The 12091-nt window shown below is 34.5% G+C and overlaps 1 non-coding gene across 1 annotated transcript; it reads right to left on the reverse strand.

The window, feature by feature from the left end:
- Nucleotides 1–308: 308 nt before the first annotated feature.
- LOC128292070 (small nucleolar RNA R71) lies at nucleotides 309–415 on the reverse strand. Its single transcript, XR_008282055.1, has one exon. It is a non-coding gene; the product is annotated as a small nucleolar RNA R71 (small nucleolar RNA).
- Between the last annotated feature and the right edge of the window lie 11676 nt (nucleotides 416–12091).

The following is a 12091-nucleotide window of genomic DNA, read 5'->3' on the forward strand; positions in this document are numbered from 1 at the left end:
GACCAAATATATAAGCTCAACAATTTGACTAAAAACCAATAATGTTCCAAATGTTGCAAACTGTAGGACAGTTCAATGAACTCCCCATTGAAGACCTACGATTACATTTAAGACTCTTTCTAGAATTATGTGATTCATTCAAACACCAGAGTGTTCCTAAAGACACCTTAAGACTTAAGCTAATCTCGTATTCTGTAAGAGGTCATGCGAGAGCATGGTTAAATGCTTTATCATCGGGAACAGTTGCATCATTGAATGATCTTTGCCAAAGATTCTTTCTATGGTATAACCTGCCTACTATAAATGCCAAGTTGAGAAATGATATTATGTCCTTTCGGAAGATGAAGGACGAGACCCTAGATGAAGCTTGGGAGTGATTTAAGGAGTTAATTAAAAAATGTTCGATCCATGGATTCTAAAACTGGACTCAAATAGAAATGTTTTATAATGAGTTGAATGGGCATACGAGATTGGTAGTTGATGCGTCTGCCAATGGTACTTTGTTGGATAAAACTTATAATGAAGCATACGAGATTTTGGAAAGGATTGCCAACAATGATTATTAACATCTGATCATGAAAGTTGGGACTGATAGAAGAGCTGTTGGTACCATAGAGCTTGATGTAATCACCTCATTGATAATCCAGGTATCTTCTCTAGCTAATATGATTAAAATAATAATAAATCCAACTACAGTCCAAGAGATGAAATTAGCCAAGCTATCATGTGCTTAGTGCGATAAAAATCATGTATTTGACGAGTGCCCATCAAACCTAGCATCGGTACACTACATGGGTAATTTTAACTAGAATAATAACCTCTATTCCAACACCTACAATTCAGGGTGGAAATAACATCCAGATTTTAGTTGGAGTTATCAAGGTGCGGGGAATTTTAACAATGCACTTCTTAGTTATAATCATCCTAAGCCGAGGCAAAATGCAAAGCAAGGTTAGGTATCATATTCTACTTCCATTGAAGCTTTGTTAAAGGAATATATGGCCAAGAATGATGATGTAATTTTATGCAGCATCAATTTTTCTGTTGGGTGTTCTCATTTTTTGTTGAACCAAGGATGATTGGGAGATGGAGTTTTAACCAAATTAATGAAAATGTGAAATTTAAGTTTAACAATTTAAGAGGTTTTAAGAGATTTGAGAAGGTTGGAAGATTAAAGGGTTAAGAAATGTTTAAATAGGTGGATAATGGGTTTTTAGGGTAAAAAAATGTTATTAGATGGTTAAAAATTGACTAAAATGGGTTTTAATTCCATCGGGTTGCGCTATCGGGTTGGGTCACCTACAAGAAATTGCAGTGATGTCACTGCATAGGGGTTCCGTGTTGCAACATCTCTACCAGTTTACCGACATCGCAACACCAAGGTGTTGTGTCACGACACATCATACAGTTTGGAAAACTTAGGGAAACTATCATCCATGTCACAACGCCAAAGTGCTTTCCCCAATTCTTGCATTATACATGCAGTGTTATGACACGAAGTTGTCGTGTTGCGACATCAACTTTATTTAAGCCAAAATTTTCCCTTTTTAGGATGTTAAACATATAGATAAGTTAGGATCCAAAATACATGGTTATTTGAATATACAATAATATGAATAAAAATAATGTTTCATCACATTTTGCCACCGGATTCATCCAATAGTTCCACTGACACATTCCCACTCGAGCCTTATTTAGCATTTGTCCATCAGTAGTCATGCCCCTTCGTTTTTTTAGCTTGTATCCTTCCTTATACCAGCCCTTTAGCCTTGCATTAATCACATTAAGCATATCCTTGGATTCAGGATAGTTAAATTCAAAGGTAAATAGGTAATGATACTACTCCCCTAGTTTCCTCACATTGGTGAGGTCCATATCTAAAAACGTCAATTTGATCATTAATTTTCATCGTCATTTCATTTTTCTCTAAATCAATTTGTCACTGTAGATGCAGCTAGAAAAGGTCTTCCCAACGAGATGGGTATCTCCCTATCCTTTTTGAAATCTAAAACTACAAAATCTGTGGGGATAATAAAACTGCGCATCTTAACTAATACATCTTCTAACACTCTCTTAGGTCCGATTGCAGATCTATAAGCTAACTTTAGTGTAGTTTGAGTGCTTTTAAGGTCCCCTACCCTGAGTTTTTCATAAATAGATAAGGGCATTAAGTTTATACTAGCATCTAAACAGCATAAAGCTTTTGAAAATGAATGCTCCCTATCTCTATTGAAATTGTAAAGCTTCTGGGTCTTTCAGTTTTTGAGGTACCTATTTGAAAATAATGGCACCGCAGGACGCATTGATGTTGACTTGCTCTCCTACCTTAACTTTTACACATTTAAACATGATTTCTTTTAAAATTTTGGTGTATTTTGAGACTTCCTTGATTAATTCAATTAATGGTCGGTTGACATTCAACGTTTTGAACCTGTTTAGAAAACTTAAAAACTCGTTCTCATCCTGTTTCTATTTCTCTTTTAATTTGGAAGGGAACAATACCTATGTGTTAATGGACTTGTCTTTTATTTTCTCTTCTAGTTTGACTACCGATTCAATGACCTCATTTGGCTCTAGTTCCTAATAAGCTTCTTAGGGTTTTTCTGGGGGACCTTTTGCATTCTCTTTTGCATTCTCTTGTGTTAAGGTTGCCGGGCTACTCAAGATTTTGTCTGACCAGAGCACGATTGCTTTTACCTACTCCTTCCCTTCTATCCGAGGATTATTCTCAATATTACTAGGTATACCTATGCCAATTTTCCTTTTAATATCTCTTTTCATACTCATCAATTGGCTTATTTGGTCTTCTAGTTTAGTCAACATTCTTGACGAATTAATGCACTTAGATTACACTTGCTTTACTTCTATTCTCATTGATTGCATTTCCTCTTGGATTCAATCCAGACGTTGACCACATATACTATGGTCATTTAGGTTGGCCCTATCGTGAGGTTTCTCCAAATAAGGAGGCTGGTAGTGCTTGATTTAAATTATTACCACCTCCTTGATTTCTTACCTATCACAAGTTTGGGTGATCCCTCCAGCCAGGATTGTAAGTATTTGAATAAGGGTTTCCACCCCTATTCCCGATATAATTAACATCATTAATGAGATTATTGATATAATGGAAAAGTGGATTGTCTCCTCCATACACAGATGATGTACTATTTGTGGATTTAATACCGTTAAGTTTGTCCACTAGTTTCTGATATTTATCATCTTCCCAGATAGCGTTTACCGTGGATGGTTTTTGGCCATATGTGATTTGCTTGATAGGCCACTGACAGGAGTTCATTACCATGCTTTCTATTAATTTGTACGCATCATGTTCATAAGAGCTCCTTCTCCTACTCCATCTAATTAGGACCTTGCATGTGCATTCAACCCATTGTAAAACACCTATAATCATATCCATTCAGGGAATCCATGGTGCGAGCATTTTTGGATCAATGTTTTAAATCGTGCCCAAGCCTCATGAAAACTTTTCGCTTCCAATTTTTTGAATAGATAAATCTCTCTTCCCAGTTGAACCGCTTTGATAATAGGGAAAAACTTCTGTAGGAACTTCCCAACAAGCTTATCCCATGTTGTGATAGATCCTGGTGCCTGCAATTCTAACCAAGAAAAGTCGTTATCAATCAAAGAAAAGGGGAACAACCAAAGACGAATAGTGTCAATATTGACCCCGTTGTACTTGAAATTACCACAAAGTTGGAGAAATCATTTTCAGTGTTGATTCGGATCCTCTGTCATTGTGCCCTTCAATTACAGATTATTTTGAATTGTAACACCCCAAACCCGGCCTAGGCGTTTAGGCTGAATTAAAATGTTACATTGATCACCGAAGTGATCGTGAGTAAATTTCACCAAAACCAGTCGATGTTAATTTCGTTTCGGAAAGCTTTAATGTCAATATTTAAAACAAAACCGGAGTAATAAAAATGAATAAGTCTTGTAATAGAATTTGTACCACAAACTTAAAACCTTACATTTCCAAACTGTATATCAAAGTAAAAGTCTAAATTCACAACTAATAATTTATTTTTCCCCCAAGATTGCCTGAGTCCTTCGCATACCGCGTCTAGCATCCAAATTCCGAAGTGTACCTAAAAGGGGAAACAGAAAAAGGGGTGAGCTACTCAAGCTTAGTGTGAGATCAAACCAATTAAACTACAGAGGGGAAACCATGAAAACTAGAAGCAGTTCGGAAATAAAACATACTTACAAGTCGACTAAAACAAAAACAGACCATATGTAACTTTGCAGTCATATGGCTTAGACATACACAGTAACAGTAATTCCCAGTAGTCACAAACTAGGCCTAAGCCCATTTCCAGAATCAGTATCAGTTTTCAACCAGGGCCTCAGACCCTCTCAGTAACTATCCAGTTAGACAGTAGCAATCATATCTACAGAATCCTCTTAGGCACAAGTGCCTTACAGTTAATAAGTCAATCACATCCAAAATACAGTATCACGTTTAGTCAATCATATCATTCGAACATCTCTATCTAGTAGTACCATCACATTTAGTCACACAGAGAAAATCAGATGCATATGAGTGCAAATGAGTTATAAAATAACCCACCCATCCAGCCAACACACCATCTCCGTCCCCCATCCAACCTCAATAGAGTTGTAAGCTCATCAAACCAATCACTCCAGGTGGGGATATAATCAACCCATCCCTCCAACCCTACACTCCATATGATGTCATCCTGGGTTGCCTGACAATGATAGGCATCAGCAGTGTCCTCGACCCTCAGGGAATTGGGACTGCCCATGACCCTTTGGGTATTAGGGGCTATTAGTAAGCTGTACAGTGCCATGCGGAAGACCGCGGTACAGACATGCAGTATGAACTGCCAGATCAGACATATTACGCAGCAAAGCTAGCATATAAGCTATATTGGGCAATGCTGTAAACTGCAGTACAGTCATGTAGTATAAACTGCCAGATCAGATAGTGGTACGTAGTGTAGCTAACGTACTTGCGATATAGTGCAAGGCAGTAATTCGCTACACTGTTATCAGTAATATCCATGACCCTCAATGTATTGGGATCGCCCACGACCCTCTGGGTATTAGGGCTATTAGTAATAACCAGCAAAGCAACTGCCAGTTCAGATCAGACTCCCTTTTCTTCACAATCCCGCCTAAAATAGTTTATGCATATGTATGTATGTATGCAGCCAAATGTACACAACCAGAAAACTAGTCTTAGATAAATAACCAGAAGCAGACATTCACATCCAATCAATCAGACAGTACCCATCGCACACACACTTACCTAGTTAATCAGGTTCAGAAACAAACATGTCTCATACTTAGTCACAAATAGCACATTACTCAAACTCAGATCGGAGTCGTAAATACCCTCACTAGAGATTAACCAAGGGTTAGGTCATACAGAGTAGCATTAACAGTAACTTTGACCTAAAAAGAAACCATATTTGGCGATATAGGGCCACGCGCCCATGTGCCCCGACCGTGTGGAACAAATCAAGCCGTGTTGGGGTCCAAACGCCCGTGTGAAAGGTAACACACGGCCGTGTGATAGAAGAACATGCTCGTGTGGTGTAAGGACATGGCCGTGTGAATAGGCTGTGTAACTCACTGTCTAAAATCACTAAAAGAAGGTATAGAGAAGACACGACCGTGTGAGGGTCTCACATGCCCATGTGCCTACCAGACACGGCTGTGTGTTCTGAAACACACGACTGTGTGAAATCCCTAATCACCAAATCAGTCACACGACCGTGTGGCTAAGCTGTGTGACCTTAAATCTCTAAAACCCTAATCCCTAAACTCACACACCCACGTGGATCAAAGGACATGGTCGTGTGAATTTCGACAAAATCCCCAAATCGACCACATGGCCATGTGGCACCAATATGGCTCGAAACCCTAATTCCCAAATCCACACAACCATGTGCCACGACACACACCCGTGTGGCCATCAGGGAGGTCATGAAACTGCCCCAAAACAGCCTCAAACCACCACTTTAGCCACCAAACTTGTCCCTAACCTTTGCCCTATCAACAATCATCAAAAAGTTATGATTCCTTATCACTTTCGTCGACTAAAACTCAAAATCAATGGGTAGCACATACCCAACAGATGATGAATCAACAGTTGCAAAATAACAACGAAAATAGAATAGATAGAGTTGAATCCCACACTTGTTTTGACGATGAAGAAATGACAAAGTAGTGAAAATCGAAGCCCTTCGAACACCACAACACTTCCGATTTCAAAAAACAAAGAAGAAGAAAATCACAGACAAAAACCCCAAAAAGAAAAGGAAAAGAATGTGTAACCGAAAGAATAATAAAAAAATAAAAATGAAAAATGAAAAAAACAAATACAACTAAACAATTATTAAAACAAAATAAAAAAATGTAAAATATTTTTTTCCCAAAACGCCCACACAAAGACTCTAACTCAAAACCTCCAACACACTAACACCCTTACCACTCGAACCGATAGGCTCATTCTTATCACTAAAGTGCACAACTATACACATATGTGCCTCCACTTCACTGCTCCTATGCTCAAACTCCCAAAACTTCTAGGCCCAAAATTCGGGGCGTTACATGAATCATCTGAATCATTGCCAGTTTGATCTCAAAATCATTGCCTGTTGGATCTCAAAATTGTTAGCTGTAATAGTTGGCCTTGTTATGCTTTCCTGAACCATGTCAAGATTCAATATTACATAATCTCTTAGGATTCTCCCGTTACGTGCCATAGGTAAATTTACAGATAGTTGTGGGGTGCTAATGGATCTCCTAAATCATTATCATTTTCATTGAACAACGAATTCTCACGTGGTACGTTACGCACAGTAGGTGGTGGTGGATCTTACATCTGTTGTTGCTATTGATGATTTCTTCGAATTATTCTCTCTGGATCTGTAACTGGCTCTATAGGTTTTACCCTATCATGAGTCATACACTAACCCAAAAGGAGAATATCAGTAACAAAAAACTGAATTTATAACCTAAAAAGTTCCTAATAATTCTTACTAAACTGCAAAAATTAAAATCAATATAAAGTGTAAACATGACAATTGAATCAAAAGTATAAAGCTTAAGAAAAAACATAATTTGTATCATGAAGAAGAATGAATCCACAAGATTTAATCGCATCCACAAACCAGATCTCCCGAGATAAAACAAAGAACAAAATGAAATAACTCTAAAAGCTAAGAAAAGAGAAAAACTAAACTAGAATTGAAAAGAGAGATTCTAAAATAAGTAATTGGTGTCCATAAGAGGTGCCAAATGAGCCAATTTATAGATTTAAGGTGGTCGTTGTCCTTAACCCTAAGTTACTTGATGTTTTTGAGCTTTAAGTTGGATTGTGTGGACCAAAATACCCCTTGGGTCATATTAATTCCCACCATAATTGATCTCGCGACACATTAGGACCTGTTTCACGATAAAAAAGTCAGTATACCCTTCTTGAGGATGTCTTCAAGGGCATATCACGATACCATTAGGCTCGTGTCACAACATTGAAGGCAGTCTTGGAATTTTTCCATTCTCCTCATGTTGCAACATTGAACCCTCCGTGTTGTGATATATTGACCAATATTAGTTTAGCACGCCTTTTAATGGTCTCTTGCACACTCTCAAAGTTAATTAGCTCTCCCTTATGCCTTATTTAGCCCTTAAGGTCAATAAAATATTCAATTTGCACACTTTGTTTAATTTAATTCAACTTACTAAAACATAATTAAAACCTAATTATAATCCTTATTTTCAAGCTCATAAAGTGTGAAAATTAGTTTAATCTTGTAACAACCTGTTTTTCAATAGTGTCAGAAATAGTAGTTTTATGGCCACAAATCCGATAAGTGAGTCTGTAAATATTATTATTTAATATTTATGAGTCAAATACAAAATTACATTAAAATTTGATTGAATGATTTTTGTTAATTGAAAGAATAATTAGGTTCAAGTGGTATGCCCCTAAAGTCAAGTGGTTTTAGAAAATAAAGTATTGATACCTCGTTTCAGTAAACCGAGCTTGTAAATATTTTACTAAATATTTATGGAGTGTTATTAGGTTCATATTACAATTTGATTAAGAAATTAATTGTTGAGTTAGTTAGTTAATTAAAAGGACTAAATTGTAAAAGTTGTAAAAATTAGTTTCTATTAGTTAATTGATCAATTTAATATAGGTACGGGGTTTATGTGGAAAATATGCCATATTGAAAATGTAGGTACTACTGATATTGTTTTATTATGTTAAAATATATGTTTTACTAGTTAATAAATAAAAAGAATAGTTTAAGTTAAGTTATAATAAAAACAAAACAAAACAATTTATATTTTTATGTTCTGCTTCCTCTAGCCAAAAGACACCATTGTTGAGTCAAGGAGGTTCAGCTAAGCTTCTCCCTTTACATGCTTGTGTTTTTGAGATAAAGAAATGAATCAACCAAATTTGAATCCAGGAAAAGCTAAGGTTTTGGATTAATAATCAACTTTACTTTTACAACTGTTGTAGTCAAGGTAAGTTCGTACTACTATTCCCATGTATATAATGATTTTTACTTATTACATGTTGTATTATAATTAGATTTAATGTTGCTATTTATCTAGTGAATGGTTAGAAAATAAATAATAAATAAATATAATGAGTACGTATTGTACCTGATTAGCAGGATATGAGCCAGTGTTTATTTAGTAAGCTTTGAGTTGGTGATTATTTAGCAGGCTTTGAGCAGTTGTTTACTTAGCAGGCTTTGAGCTAGTGTTTATTTAGCATACTTTGAGCCGGTGAATATTTAGTAGGTAGTATGTACTGATGATATAGACTGTAACGATGGCTTGAGATCCTGCATGTGTTGCGGATACTCTGAACCTTGTGTGAGCAACATCGTGAGTCGATTAAATTTCTAAAGTTAACTCCAATGAGTGTTATCCTTTTGATTATCTAAAATGAGATGTTATTATAATGGTGACTTGGTTTATGATTATTTATCATGTGGTATTTTAATGATATGAATTATCCAAGTCTAAATGTTTTGGAAAGTTGAAACGATGGTATATTGGCCAGAATTGTTAGTTTCATTGTTTGTATGTTTTATAATAAGTATAAAGGTTATATGATTTATATATGTGATTTTGAATATGAAAGTCTGGACACTTTAAATGGAAAAGTGATGCTTATGTGTTACGTGATAAATGAAATATGTACATGGTGTATTTATTATTACAAGATCAACTATATGTTGGAAATTGTATATTTCATTGTTACATTTACTAACCCTATAGGGTTTGTGTTGTATAAACGATAATATATATATTCTAATGAATGAACTTATACATACCGATTATGTGATAAATGGTTTTATGAAATGACTATATGAAATGTTTATATAAAAATAAATATATGAATGGTTATATGAAGTGCTTATAGGAAATATTTGTTGGAATATAAATATTTGAAAAGGGATAATTGAAATGAATATTTGAAATAAGTATATTAAATGTTAATTGATTATGTGATGGCTGAGTTATGTACCAAATGTGTTTTTGGGTATATATTTGACAACACAATAAAGTTACATGTATTATATATGAACTCACTAACCGTGTGAGATTTTTGATGTGTATAGGTGGTTAATGAAATTACGATCGAGATATTGAATTTTCTTATTAAATGGTTAAGTTACTTCCTTTTTGGTAAGTTAAGATTTAAGATTATACAAGCTTACTAAACACTATTTCCTTATAGGTTTGATTGGATGTTTAAGTTGTGGTGTTAATGAGGGCACATTAGTTAGTGTAATGCATAGGTTTGTGCAACTATACACAGTCGTTATCTAGTAATAAGTAAGTATCGAGTTATCGTCTTCACAGGAATTGTATTTGTGTTAAATCACTTGATCATAAAATTACCCTTAACAGTTTGGTAAATAAAAACATCATATGGTTAAGAAGTGATGACTAAAATATATTAAACTAAATGCAATGATCCCTAATGCAAATTATCCTAAGTATGCAAACTATATGAATGGAATAGATTTTAGCAAAATTAAACACAATTTGTAACAATTATAACATAAATAAACTAGGATAATTACTTTAATTAAACTCAATTTATTATCAACATGCTTAATAACATTCGGAAAAATATTCCATGGCAACTCGATCTTTCATGAGTTTGGAAACCACATTAGGTCCTTTCGGAATCCTTTACTTAGTAAATACGCATTTTATTGATCCTTATTTACTAAGGATTTCTTAGCATTAATGTGAGGTAACAGGGACGTGTTAGGTTTGAAACAGTTTAATCACACAAATCTAAAAACTATGCAGATAACAGAGATTAGTTAGAGTTGTTATGCAACCTGCAATTTAATCGGGTTAGGATCTAAATTAAGCATGCACATTTCAATTATGTGTCCACTAGTTGTCGTTTGATTAGGATCGCTCAACTAATTCAGGTGCATCTCAATCACGTATGAACGAAATACAAACTTGATTTTAATTGAAAACATGATCGATTGAGGCACAAACATTATAAGTATGAATCAAATAAATATTATTTAATCAAAGCAATCATCCTAGCTTAAATAAAATTAAGCTAACATTGTTGTAAACAAGAACAAAGAACACATAGCAAACATTTTTAGATTAAATTAAAGAAAAGAAAGATTAAACCCAAATCAGAGTGGCTGTCACCCAAGACTCTGACTAACGAGGCTCCTTCGCTCCTTTGCTAATGGCTCTCCAAGGTGGTGAACCAAGGGCTCTTTAAGAAGCATAATTGCTTAGATCTCTATGAAGAGATGATGCTAAGCATGGGGAATGGAAAATGCTAAAGAGAATTGAGAGAGAAGAGAGAATGATGAGGGATAAGGGATGATTTTTAAGCAATGAGTGGTCGGCCATGCTTAGTGAATTTTGAGTTGAATTTTGTTTGATTTTTAAGCAATTTAAATGTCATAACAACTCCGGACTGAGACTTGGTCAAATGTAAATTTTCGGCCAAATCTCTAATTTCTTCAACATTGCGAGGACCTTGTGCAATTAAACCAAAAAGTAGTTTATGTGGATAATCATGTGTAGCTGAATTTGGGTTGACTTGGTCATCAATTTGGACAGTTTTTTTGTAATCCAGCAAAGCTATTAGACCTGTCCAAAAGATATATGTAAATTAAAGGACCAAAGAATAACATTTATCCAATTTAAATAATTAATTCAAACCCAAATTATTAATGAAATATTTTAAAATGAATTATTAAATATAATTTTATATTTTATTATTTAATTTTATCATGCATGACCCATTTTATGTCTTAAAATATAATATGTTCAAATGAATATAAAATAAGCCATTTTATGCATGAAAACTATATAATAAAGAATAAAATCACATTTTAAGAATTTCTATGTCCTAATTTCATATTTTCACATATTTCATTAATTTATTAAATAGTTACTTAGTTTTAACAATGAATTTAAGTAAAAAGGTGATAAATTACATAGGAAAATCCTATATATTTTTTAGTTTACACACCCCCAAACTTAAATTATTGTTCATCTCGAGTAATGTTTATGCCCAGCAAAAGGTCTTGCTAAGGCAAAATTGCTAACTGTGTAAGCAGCATTAATCTTTGTCCCATAATCATGCATTAATAACTTCATGTTCATAGATCTTCTTTGTTAACAAGTAATTCATATGCAAATATTTTTAAAGTTTTATACTAAGTTTCAAAATATGCCAACATGAATCATAGTTTGTATGCATGTCATAGCAACAGCTAACATTCTTTATTCAAGATAATTTCTTATCAATCAAGCAAACAATCATAAGGCTTATTTATGATCTTCATATGTTGAACTTAGTACTTCCTCTCCACTAATGTAGGTGACATAATCATCAAATCAATAGGTCTTTTATAATGTTGTAATAGGGCTCAGTTAAAGGTAGGGATTTTAAGAGATGAGACATTTTGGTTTCAAAATCTTAACCTCTAGCTATCTTGGATTTCTCGAAATATAGCCTTTTTGTTTAAGTGAACCTTTGGAACACCCCCAAATTTATTATGAACTCAAGCTCATACAT

The sequence above is a fragment of the Gossypium arboreum genome, chromosome 4 (assembly GCF_025698485.1).
Source record: "Gossypium arboreum isolate Shixiya-1 chromosome 4, ASM2569848v2, whole genome shotgun sequence".
Lineage (NCBI taxonomy): Eukaryota > Viridiplantae > Streptophyta > Magnoliopsida > Malvales > Malvaceae > Gossypium > Gossypium arboreum.